Raw genomic sequence first — 13,656 nt, forward strand, 5'->3', positions numbered from 1 at the left:
AACACTTGTTGCTAAATATTAAAGAAATCAGACTTACATAGAAACTCATTTTCATTAAAAATGGCATGCCTCAAAATGTAAAGCCTACCTATACTGCTAAGGCACTTATAACCCTTATGTGCATCATTGTAGCCTACACTACTAAAAAAAAGGATTTTGACTGTTAAAAACAGTCAGGTATATATGATATTACTGTCAGTCTCTATGTCCAACACATTTAAACGTCGCAAAATTGGATGGAATGGGTGTCAGTGGAAAATAGTCGGGTATGCCATTCCTATCCTATAGAGATTGAAACTTGTTCTCATTTATTCTTTCAATTTTGTTACAGAAATGCTATCTTGGGAAGGTTTTGTTATAATTTTTGCACAAAGTATACTTGTGACTAAAACAAAAAAAGGTAAAGTATACTTGTATACTTTAGTCACAAGTATACTTTACCTCTTTTGGTGCTATTTTGTTAATTAATATAACAAATTTATACTCGATCAAGGGTTCATTTTTTTCTTCTCATTACAAAATAAAATATTAAAGAATAATCAAAAAATTATTATTATATCAATTAATACTGTCAAAAATATGTCTATAATAATAATAATCATCGAAGCATCTTAAGACTAAATTAAAAAAAAAAACAAAAACATGATAACAATATTTTGAATAATGCAAATCAAGACAAGGTAGTGGTGTTGGTGTGTTGATAACAGAATTAATCTTTAGCAGCAACAATAGCATTAACAGTGGGCATCGAGTAACGACATAAAGGGCACAAATGCTTAATGTTTAGCCAAGAAACAATACAATTCTTGTGAAAAAGATGAGAACATGGCATCTCTACGATTTTCCAATCTTCAAACAATAAATTTTCTTGGCAAATAGTGCAATTATTGTCGGTACCCAAGCTAACTAATAAATTATCATCATCCTCATTCAATTCTTTAAGTTCTTTAATAGATTCTTGTGTTGCGGGAACATTTGGAATAACATCAAGTGCTTCTCTAAAAGTAATATCAATAATATTTGACTCTTGTTCTTGCTGGAGACTACTAACGGCAACAATGAAAAGATTGATAGTAACGCATTTAGAAGTCGCAAAAGGAGGATCGTTGAGAGTATTGATGAGGCTAGTTTCTATTGCGGTTGTAAAAGAAGATATCACTGTTGAATCTGTCACACCGAATCTAAGTAGAATAGTTCTTGTGAAGTTGAAAGGATCGGAAAAATATAAAGTACGATTAGTTATTATCGTTTCACATGCACTTTGAATAAAGTGTCGAGAAGGTAAGAGTGCATGGCAAAAATTCAATTGAAAAATTAAGTACTTATTGTTTAGTTGGGCATGGAAGTTTTGTTCTAAAAGATTATTAGGCCAATCTAAACTTATAGTCATGTCGTATGTGGTATTCATGATCATTTGCATGTTTATGATAAAAAAATTAATAATTAAGTCTCACTAAATTTTGGAAGAAGAAAATTTATTTTGCTTTCTTGGAAGTACTCTTAGGGTTTTGCATATTGATTAAAAGAATGTATTATTTATATAGATGAAAATTAGAATACCTAATCCTATAAGGATATTGTTAAAAAAAATCGTATAGATAATTTTATTACTCAAAACAAAAAATTTTTGTATAATTTTAGAATTTAAATATTGTTTGTTTAGTTGCACGTGATAGATTTAAAGTTAAGTTTACTTTCATTAAAAGAATAATTTATGAAATGAAAATAAAAACATTTATATAATTTATTTATTTATATTTGAAAAAATTATTAATCTTTTTTTTTTCTTTTCGTTTTTAACAAGAAATAATAATTACACTCAAAATTAAAAATAAATAAATAAACGAATAGATTCATTCTTATTATTCAGAAAACGTCATCAAAATAATCTCATCATTACCTTTAAAATAATTAATATATTCTTTTTTCAGAAAAATAAAAATAAAACATAATTTATTCTTTTTTGTCAAACTAATCCTAATGAAATTTTGATATATATATGAAAAAAAATCTTTATATTTTTAAATATCACGAATGAATAAAAATCTATTTTTCTTTTCTTGTCAACTCTGTCTCAACCAATTAATAATCACACATCATTTAATTTAAAGAAATTGCCTCATATATTATTTATTTTTAATTTACAGTTCGGGTTTTAAAGTGATTTATATATGAGTTGTTATACGATTTTTGATTACAATTTAAATTACTCTGCTAGTTGCCAAATTCTGTAAAAATACACAAAAAAAATAAAAAATAAAATAAAAAAGCTCCTTTAATTTAATGAGACATATCTACTACCAGAAGATCAAGAGTAAAATAGAAGTTTACTTTTATGTTAATATCAAGTATATATTTTCATCTTCTTCATTTTTTTTATTTTGAAATTCTTCCGGTTTTATTTATTTAAATCTTTAAATCTTTAAACACACAATATTTAAATCTTTCAACATTCGTACTCTATTTTTTTTTTGTTTGACAGCTGTGAAAATTTAAAAGATGAAGAAGAAGAAGAATATAAATGATCAATGATTGGTACAAAAACAATGAAATAGGAAGATAACAATAAATAAAATTGGAAGAGGGAAGTGGAGATGGAGATTTGAAGAGATTATAAAATAAATAAAAATGGAAGAATTTCAAAAATTAAAAAAAAAAAAAAGAAAGACGAGGACAAGACAAAATGGTTGGTATTAACAAAACATTAATAATTATTAATTTAAATTATATTTAAATATTTTAAATTATGTGAACTAATAAAATTAAAAACTGTTATGTGTAATAAAATTATACAAAGCAGTTCATGATTGTCTTAGTTGAGTGCATAAGTTTCATCTCGAAACTAATTGATAGTAGTTCATACATTTTATATATGATATTTAATTTTTACACATTATCAATTATCAAGGCCGGTCCTGAAATTTAGTGGGCTATAAGGAAAAAAATTATTTTTGAGCTCTTATTTAGAAAAAAAATAGTATTTTTCAAAATCAGCAAAAAAACTTGTGTAATTTTAAAAGGGAAATTTTTTTTTGAGCCCCTGTACTAAGTGAGCCCTAAGTACAGATCTAGCCCGCCTATGCCCAAGGCCAACCCTGTCAATTATCAAGAGGAAATTATACTCTATACCCTTTTTATACTGTCCTCTTTTATTTTTACCTTCTTTTTTAAAGTCTATCATTTTTACCTCTTTTTTTAAATATTGTATCAATTTTGCCCCTATCACTTCAAGATACTCTCCATGTGACTCTCTTATGTTAGGGTATTTTAGGTACAATACATATAAAAAGAGGTATGTTTCAATTAAATTTAAAATTAGAGGTAAATTTGATTAATTGATTAATAAAAGTGGTATTTGTCAACTTACCCCCATTGATACGGTCTAAAATATATCGATTATCGATCATAATCAACCGAAAGAGCCTAACTAAGTCGGTTACATATATATATATATACTAGCAAATAACTACGTGCGATGCACGTATATTAAATTTTATGCTAGGTTTTTTCTATATTAATGCAATATATTAGTGTTTAAAAAAGCTTAATGATTTAAATATATTCTTAAGTTAATCTAAAAATAAACTAAAAATTGATGTTCCAATATTTAAAGAAACATTACTTAAATGGGGGTAAGATAAAAAGAAAATTAAAAATCAATCTCTAAATTGTTGATAATTGAAGATAGCATTAGTCTAAAAATTGTAGATAAGAAAACTAATGATAGTCATTGGTGGATTTCAATCTTCATTTTCTTTGATAGAGACAATAGTGTAATTTTTGTATCTTGCACTTTTCATTCTAGCCGGGTCCACATATATATTATCCATTTTTTCTTTGATAAATAAAAGAAATTAATAAAAGGAAATTAATTAGGGCTAAAGTTTCACATTAATAAAAGAAACAAAATTATAGAGATACATAAAAAAAAAATTGATTAACAATTAATTAATTATAAAACAAAATATGTAGTGAATCAATACGTATCACGTACGTATATCCTCTCGCTTAATTTAGTTGATGAAGAAATTGCTAGGTTGATGAAAAAAGAAAAGAGTGATATGGAGAGAAAAGTGAGTAATAATTACACTAACACAAAATTTATAAAAATGTCATATATATTAGAGCAAATAAATTTGGAAGAATTTGATAATTCGAGATAAATTTCTGTTGAAATATATTTATAAACTATTTATTGTTGTTGTTTTTCTTTATTGTTTCAACGTCCTTTCTAGTTTCTACTTTCTAATATATGGTCGATAGTTTAAAAGATTGTTAATTAAAAAAAAAAAGATTATTAATTTAAAAAAAGATTGTTTAATTTTTTGGTTTAAAAAAATATCATATTGAAAAAAGATTTTTTTACTTTATATATAAATAATATTTTATTATTTTATTAAATAAAAATTAAAAGTCACCCATGAATTTCTCATAAACCAAGAATTTCAGTTATATAGGTACACTTTATATAGAATAGATATATAAAAAAATTAACAACACTTTCAACTAAAAGTCTAATATTTATACTAAAAAAAATATAATGCTTCATTATTAAATTAATTTAATTTTTTGTTTAAAATGTTATATTTTATACTCATAACTACTTTGACATCTCATTTTATTATTTTTTATTTTTATTTTTTTTTTGAGAAAAGGGTAAAGTTTTATTTAACTTAAGATAAGATCATCCCTTACAATTGAAATCAAATTTGATGGAGCAGAGAACTCATCAAACATACAATCTGACATAAAACAGGATTGCCTTGCAAGACAATGAGCAGCCCTATTTGCAGATCGTTTAACAAAAGAAATAAACACATTTTGTAATTCAGATAATAACAGACGACAGTCTTGAACAATCAACCCAAACTGAGATGGCATTTGAACTGATCCATTTATAGCCTGAACAGTGACCAATGAATCAGTTTCAACTTCCACATCAGCTATATTCATTCTCTTGATCCAACTCAAGACCTCTTTCATACCCACCGCCTCAGCAATCTCAGGAGAAACCGCACCCAATTTACTCCCACAACCCGCGTGAATGAGTCTCCCAGCCGAGTCTCTAGCTAAGAATCCAAAGCCAAACCGAGTCTCACGTTCAAAGATTGCCCCGTCGACGTTAATCTTGAACTTAGTTAAAAATGGTTTTGTCCAATGCTCCTTACCATTCCCAATATTAACATTGAGTAATGGAAATAATCCATTTGATTGAGCATTTTGCCAATTGCCAAGATTAGTTCTAGCCGATCGAAGAACCTCCAAAACCGTGGTTGTCTTGTTACTCCAAAGCTGATCGTTACGGGCTGTCCAAATACGCCACAGGAGCATTGCAGCTTCCTCAGCCACACCTCTGCTGCCGTGCACCAGCAGACTACAAAACCAGTCGAAAAAGCCATCCTCCCCGATACCAGCAGCTGAAGCCGATGACAGGTTCCAACACGAGTGGGCGAAAGAGCAGCTGAAGAGTATATGGGAGATCGTTTCTGGTTCAAGGTTGCACATGGGACAAGTTAAATCAACATGGACATGCTTAGATGAAAGCTGAATTTTTGTTGGGAGGCAACCCGAGATAACACGCCAAAGCATATGTTGAACTTTGGGTGGAACATTCAGTTGCCAAATTTTTTTCCAGCAACTTTCTTCCCCAGTAGGCGGCCAATCCCCATTAGAACATTGCAACAGCTTATACGCACTCCGAACCGTGTAAATACCAGATGTTTCTTTTGACCAAGACCAACAATCCTCTTCACTAGAATCACTCAATTGAATAGAGAGAATTAATGCACTGTCATGAGGAGTAAAAATATCATTGATTATCTCAACATCCCAAGCTCGTTGATCCATTTGCAGCAAGCTATCCACCTTACGCCCAACAAGGCTCGGGTGGAAAGTAGTGACAAATTTGTTATCCGAAGTAGGGAGCCAAGGATCTTCCAGAATAGAAGTTGATCTACCATTTCCAATGGACCTTATAACACCTTGCTGAAGCAAATCCTTAGCCTCCAAAATACTACGCCAAATGAAACTAGGATTCGATCCCAACTCAGCTGTTAGAAAGTTACCTTTAGGAAAGTATCTTGCTTTGTACACCCTTGCCACAAGCGAGTTACTATCAGTAAGCAAACGCCACCCTTGCTTTCCCAAGAAAGCCAAATTATAATCTCTGAGATTCCTGAAACCCAACCCGCCAGCATCCTTATGGCAACAAAGCTTCCGCCAACTCACCCAATTAACACCTTTAGATGAATTCTTAGACTGAGATTTCCACCAAAACTTAGCCATTAACCCTTCAAGGTTAGAACATATTTCCTTAGTGAGAAGAAACACGCTCATTGCATAACTAGGAAGGGATTGGGCCACAGATTTTATCAACACTTCTTTCCCAGCTTTTGAAAGAAATCTAGTCTCCCAACTTTGCATCTTCTTAATCATTTTCTCTTTCAGATACCCCAAGATCGCATTCTTACTGCGCCCCATGGTACAAGGCAAGCCCAGATAAGTGCTATTTTCAGAAGCAGGTGCCATCCCAAGAAGCCCACAAAGCTGAGCCCGAGCGTGCTCATCAACATTTTTGCTAAAAAAGACTGATGACTTAGCAAAGTTAATTTTTTGTCCCGAAGCTTTCTCATAAATATCCAAGAGGCGAAGAACACCAGCCCCTTCCATATCAGTTGCTTTGCAGAAAATGTAACTATCATCAGCGAACAACATGTGAGAAACAATAGGGGCATTCCTAGCCACACGACACCCCGTAAGCCATTGCCGACGCACAAATAAGTTGACAAGTGAAGAGAAGCCTTCGGCACAGATTAAGAACAGATAAGGCGACAACGGGTCTCCCTGACGAATACCTCTGCTTGGAACAATCGGCCCTAGAACATGGCCCCCATGAGTGATCTTGTAAGATACAGATGACACACAATACATTATCAAAGAAACCCATCGGCTAGAAAAGCCCACTCATTTTATTATTTTTATTTTGTATAAACAATTTATTTTATTTATTTTACTCTAAAATTTATTTGATAATAATATGAAAGAAATAAAGAAAACAAAACATAGAAAAGGGTATGAATAATTTTTTATATATATAATATATTATAAAAAAATAAAAGAGAAATGTAATTTTCAAAAAATGAGTACGTAACGCATGCATAAAGATTAATATATTAATAAATAATAATGTGAAGTTAAAGGTAAAAATGGAGTTAAAAAAAAGGTAAAAATGTCAAAATATTTTCACTCCCAATTTTAACTTAACTATCAAACAAGAATGGTTCAAAAAAAAAAATATGAAACAACGAAAAAAAACTTACATTTTTTTTCTAAAAAAAACTATGAATAACTCAGACCAACAATGTTAAAACTCAAATTTAGTGTTATACTAAAAATATACTATTTTAACACTAATTTTTTTTTCTTACAATCAAAACACTAAAAACTATAATAATTATTATATTATTATTTTATTATTATAATAAAAATATTTAGTTGAATAATGAATTATTTAATTAGTAAAAATTAACAAAAATGTCATAGTTTATAGTGTCTACTATTATTAGTGGGTCACCGTCTATTAAGATGAGTTTTATTTCTTTGTTGGAGCATTTTGTAAGAAAAACTACCTAATATATATGTTTTTAAAGTATTAATAGAGATGGCCTCAGTGAAAGAAATATATTTAGTACAAAAACTAAGTGAAGAAATAATTAATGTCAAACAACCTATGCCTATTATACATCCCAACCAAAAATAAATATATATTTCTTTGAGAGAAAATAATTTTCTTTATCTTATACTTTACATCTTTTTGTGCTATTTTATTAATTAACATCGAACAAGGGTACATTTTTTTATCTCATTACAAAGAATACAAGATTAGTCTTTTTTATGGCTATGTCTTAAATGATTGTAAGATTTTAATTGATGGTTTATGTTCAGTCTTTATTTATTTTTTTTGTAAAATGATATGTTAATAATTTTGCACATGCCTTTGTACGAGCTTCATTTGTGGAAATTGATCGTGTTTTTAGTGAGGATTCTTTACACACCTTTTACTTATTCATTGCTACGGATGATTTAATTTAATGAAGTTAAACTTTATTAAAAAAATGAACTCACATCAAGAACAATAAAAGAATTATATTATATCAATCAATACTAAAAAAAATGTTCATAATAATAATTATGATCATCGAAGCATCTTAAAACTAAATTAAAAAAGAAACAAAAACATGTTAACATTAATATTGTGAATAATACAAATCACGACAAAGTAGTAGTGTTTGTGTATTGATATCAGTATTAATTTTCAGCAGCAGCAACTTCGTTGGTAGTAGGCATCGAGTAGCGACATAAAGGGCACAAATGATTAATTTTTAGCCAAGAAACAATACAATTCTTGTGAAAAAGATGAGAACATGGCATCTCTACGATTTTCAAACCTTCGAACAACAAATTTTCTTGGCAAATGGTGCAACTATTGTCGGTACCCACAGAGACTAATTGTTAGAGATTTTATAAAAATGGAAGAAAATCAAGATTTATTACAACTCTATTGTAAAATAATACAAGGACTAAAATAAGAGATTGATTAAATATATGGTACAATACATATATATACACTATATATTACATATATATATGAAAGGTAGAAGAGAAGATTACAACACATGTAATATAATATATGTATATATATAACAAGAGAATAATATATATATAAACACTCACTCACAACCTTGAGTGTAGATTAGTGGGGATCACCATGACTTGAACAAGGTATTACACCTTTGTCCAAAAGCTTATTTCCCCCTATCTCTAAGCACTAAGGGAACTCTCTAGGAAATAGCTTTGGGAATTATCAAGCCTTAGGGTTTTCTAGCAATGTGCTTTTTTGATAGAAAACTTGACATCTCTTGCTCCCAAATGAGCACCATAGACCTCCTTTATATAGTGTTTAAGATATCACCATTTGAAATTCAAAATTCATAAGTCATAACCTCCATGGTTGTTATGGACTCAATAAAGAGATGTAACTCATGCACACCATAACTCCTATAGAGATGTAACTCATGCACACCATAACTCCTATACCATTAAGAATTTCAAATAAAGATGTGTAACACCTTTTACACTCTTAAAGTTGGTGATAATGGTGGAAGTTACTCATAGTAACAACTCCTCCAAATATTACAAAAATAAAGATGTGTAACACCTTTTACACTCTTAAAGTTGGTGATAATGGTGGAAGTTACTCATAGTAACAACTCCTCCAAATATTACAAAATGATGACACATAATATATAATGTCATATGTTACATATTAGTTTGTTACACATATTTAATCTATATATTATATTATTATAAATAATATAACAATCCCCCACTAGATTAAATATTATCTCTTTAGTAACAAACTTGTAACTTTTGTAACATTTATTTAATCAATCAAAAATATTATATCAAAATATAACATTCCCCCACTTTGATTGACTAAATACACACTTTTAAGAAGTCTTGCTTAGGTGCATTAGATAAAATGTCTTTCGACTTGAATTTTATTTTAGTGTAATTACCACAAAGTTTGATGAAATTTTGGTTGCCGTAGCATTGAACCATTATTCCTTTAATACAAACCGGTGATAACACACACACCCTCGCTAATGCTCACTTGAGACCGCATGTCTTGCTCTTGCACCGTTAATGGCCATGTGCAAAATTCCAATTCATGGACTCTCTAGAGAATAACTCCCAATTCTCATAAGAGGCGGCACCACCTCTAGTCCATATAGGTGGAGTTTTAGTGTCTCACCACTCTTTAGACACTTCTTAAGCTTAAGTGAGTTTTCTTAAGCTTAAGCTCCATTAAAAAACCTTTTGGTTTTAACCCTCAATTTTCACAACATGTACTCATCCATAGATGGGACAATTGAGTACCATATTCACTCTATTGACTTGTTATTACCTATTGAACTTAAGACTAGATGTTTACTAGTGTTAAGATAGGTTACCATCAATGAGCAAAACACTAAGGGAGTTTAGGTCCCATCCCTCGAAAATTCTTGCTTTAATCTTGTACGGAGATTAAGCGATTTGTTATAACCTCTCACTATTGATTCCATGTGAATCATGCATGCCAAAATATAGTGTTCACTTTGTGACCACTTTTCTCCTTAAGTACTTAAGCTTTGAAAATTTAATCATAAATGATTAATTTTCACACAACTCAAATTCTCAATAATTTTGATACCAAACATATCAAAAATACACCAATTTAGACACCAAATATGTCTAAATTCTCATATTTTATTTTAAGACACCAAACATGTCTTAAACTTTTCATATTGGAGTATCACCCCCACACTTTCACATTTCACTATCAAGATAATATCTTGATTTTAAAATATAGAAGACCACTTTGTCTCTATAATTTTTTCTTAAATGTAATTTCCTTCTTGAAATTATTTTTACCAAAAATTTGACACCAAATATGTCAATATTTTCACTTATGCACATAGCCAAACTTGATTTAGAATTTGAATTCAAAATCAAATAAATTAATCAACAATGTCTCAACACATTGTGGCTCACCCCCACATTTCTAGCATAGTGTATATAAAATATCACTTTTGTGTATTTCCTCTTGAAATGACTTTTTAAGGTCACCTTAAAAAATATCATTTGACATTTTTAGTTTTCTCAATAAATCTAAAATGTCAAACTCACATTACTACTCATAAAATAATGTGATTATTTTTACCATAATTTTAAAGTTATCTCCTCATTGAGATTAGCCCAAAATTATACCAAAGTTAACAAAATTCTCATCAATTTTGTTCACAACTTTGATTATTTAAGATTCCAAATTGCTTCACTATTTTTTGAATCCACATTGATTTATTTACTTTTGAGTCCAAAATTGCTCTTCTAATTTATGGCTCATTTCACAAGTTTGGATCCACTTTTAATCTATTGTTCTTGCTATGACAAGACAATTCTCATAAGTGTAACTCTCATATAGTTCACTTTTCTTATCTCATAATATGAGATGATTATCTCTTATAATCCAATAAAAGATGTAACTTCTCAAAAGCCATCTTTTATTATCTCATAAAGTGAGATGTTCACCACCAAGTTGAAAAAGAATTTAAAATATTCTTTATTCACAAAATAGATGATAATAATTCTCACAATAGTAATAAACACTATTTTATTATTATCATGCTATGTAACTCATATATTAATATAATATGTATGTTACTAATTATATCTCATATGTAACATACACATAATATCAATATTAAATTCATAATATATAAGTTACATATCTCATATACATATATACTATAATATACATATATATCATACACACATAATATATACATTAATTACACAACTATATATGTTACATACCTTACACATATATAACATATATACACTTTAATATACATGCATGATATATATTATATACACATAATATATATTATATATAATATCTCATATAAATACATAGAAAATAAGTATTTCTACATATTTAATCTCGCAATATATATGTATATTATATTATATCTCATCATATATATAATACACATAACTCATATTCATGCTATATATTATATATCTCATATATACATATAATAACATGATATAAATTTAAATATCATATTATATACTACTATATATATTAATATGATACAAACACATAATCCCATATATGTCACATATATATAACTCATATATATCATATATATTACTATCATATAAAATATAGTAAATCACATAATATACACCACCATGCTCACCCATGAATGGTTTTCACATAAAATCTCTTATCCTTGTGTTCTCACAATCTTGATTTATCACCTCTTCCATTGAAAAGAAATAAGCTTTTGATTGTTAGAGATTTTATAAAAATGGAAGAAAATCAAGATTTATTACAACTCTATTGTAAAATAATACAAGGACTAAAATAAGAGATTGATTAAATATATGGTACAATACATATATATACACTATATATTACATATATATATGAAAGGTAGAAGAGAAGATTACAACACATGTAATATAATATATGTATATATATAACAAGAGAATAATATATATATAAACACTCACTCACAACCTTGAGTGTAGATTAGTGGGGATCACCATGACTTGAACAAGGTATTACACCTTTGTCCAAAAGCTTATTTCCCCCTATCTCTAAGCACTAAGGGAACTCTCTAGGAAATAGCTTTGGGAATTATCAAGCCTTAGGGTTTTCTAGCAATGTGCTTTTTTGATAGAAAACTTGACATCTCTTGCTCCCAAATGAGCACCATAGACCTCCTTTATATAGTGTTTAAGATATCACCATTTGAAATTCAAAATTCATAAGTCATAACCTCCATGGTTGTTATGGACTCAATAAAGAGATGTAACTCATGCACACCATAACTCCTATAGAGATGTAACTCATGCACACCATAACTCCTATACCATTAAGAATTTCAAATAAAGATGTGTAACACCTTTTACACTCTTAAAGTTGGTGATAATGGTGGAAGTTACTCATAGTAACAACTCCTCCAAATATTACAAAAATAAAGATGTGTAACACCTTTTACACTCTTAAAGTTGGTGATAATGGTGGAAGTTACTCATAGTAACAACTCCTCCAAATATTACAAAATGATGACACATAATATATAATGTCATATGTTACATATTAGTTTGTTACACATATTTAATCTATATATTATATTATTATAAATAATATAACACTAATAAATTATTATCATCCTCATTCAATTCTTTAAGTTTTTTTATGGATTCTTGTGTTGCGGGAACATTTGGAATAGCATCAAGTGCCTCCCTAAAAGTAGCATCAATAATATTTGATTCTTGTTCTTGTTGTAGACTACTAACGGCAACAATAAAAAGATTGATAGTAACGTATTTAGAAGCCGCAAAGGGAGGATTGTTGAGATTATTGATGAGTCTAGTTACTATTTCGGTTGCAAAATAAGATATCACTATTGAATCTGTCACACCGATTCTAACTAGAATAGCTCTAGTAAAGTTGAAAGGATCAGAGAAATAGAAAGTATGATTGAATAATGTTGTTTCATGTACACTTCGAATAATGTGTCGAGAAGGTAACAATGCATGACAAAAATTTAGTTGAAAAATTAAGAACTTGCTGTTTAGTTGGGCATAAAAATTTTGTGCTGAAAGATTATTTGGCAAATCTAGACTAATAGTCATGTAAGTAGTATTCATTATTTCTATTTTTATAATTTAAATTAATAATTAAATCTCACTACTAAATTTTGGAGAAAGAGAATTTATTTACTTTCTTGAAAGTACTCTTAGGGTTTTGCATATTGATTAAAAGTACGTATTATTTATAGATGAAAATCAGAATACCTAATCCTAAAAGGATATTGTTAAAAAAAAAATCGTATAGATAATTTTACTACTCAAAATAAAAAATTTTGTATAATTTTTAGAATTTAAATATTTAAATATTGTTTGTTTAGTTGTTGATAGATTTAAAGTTAAGTTTACTTTCATTAAAAGAATAATTTATTAAATGAAAATAAAAACATTTCTATAATTTATTTATTTATATAAATAATACATTAATCTTTTTTTTTTTCTTTTCGTGTA

Source organism: Cannabis sativa, chromosome 9, assembly GCF_029168945.1.
Source record: "Cannabis sativa cultivar Pink pepper isolate KNU-18-1 chromosome 9, ASM2916894v1, whole genome shotgun sequence".
Lineage (NCBI taxonomy): Eukaryota > Viridiplantae > Streptophyta > Magnoliopsida > Rosales > Cannabaceae > Cannabis > Cannabis sativa.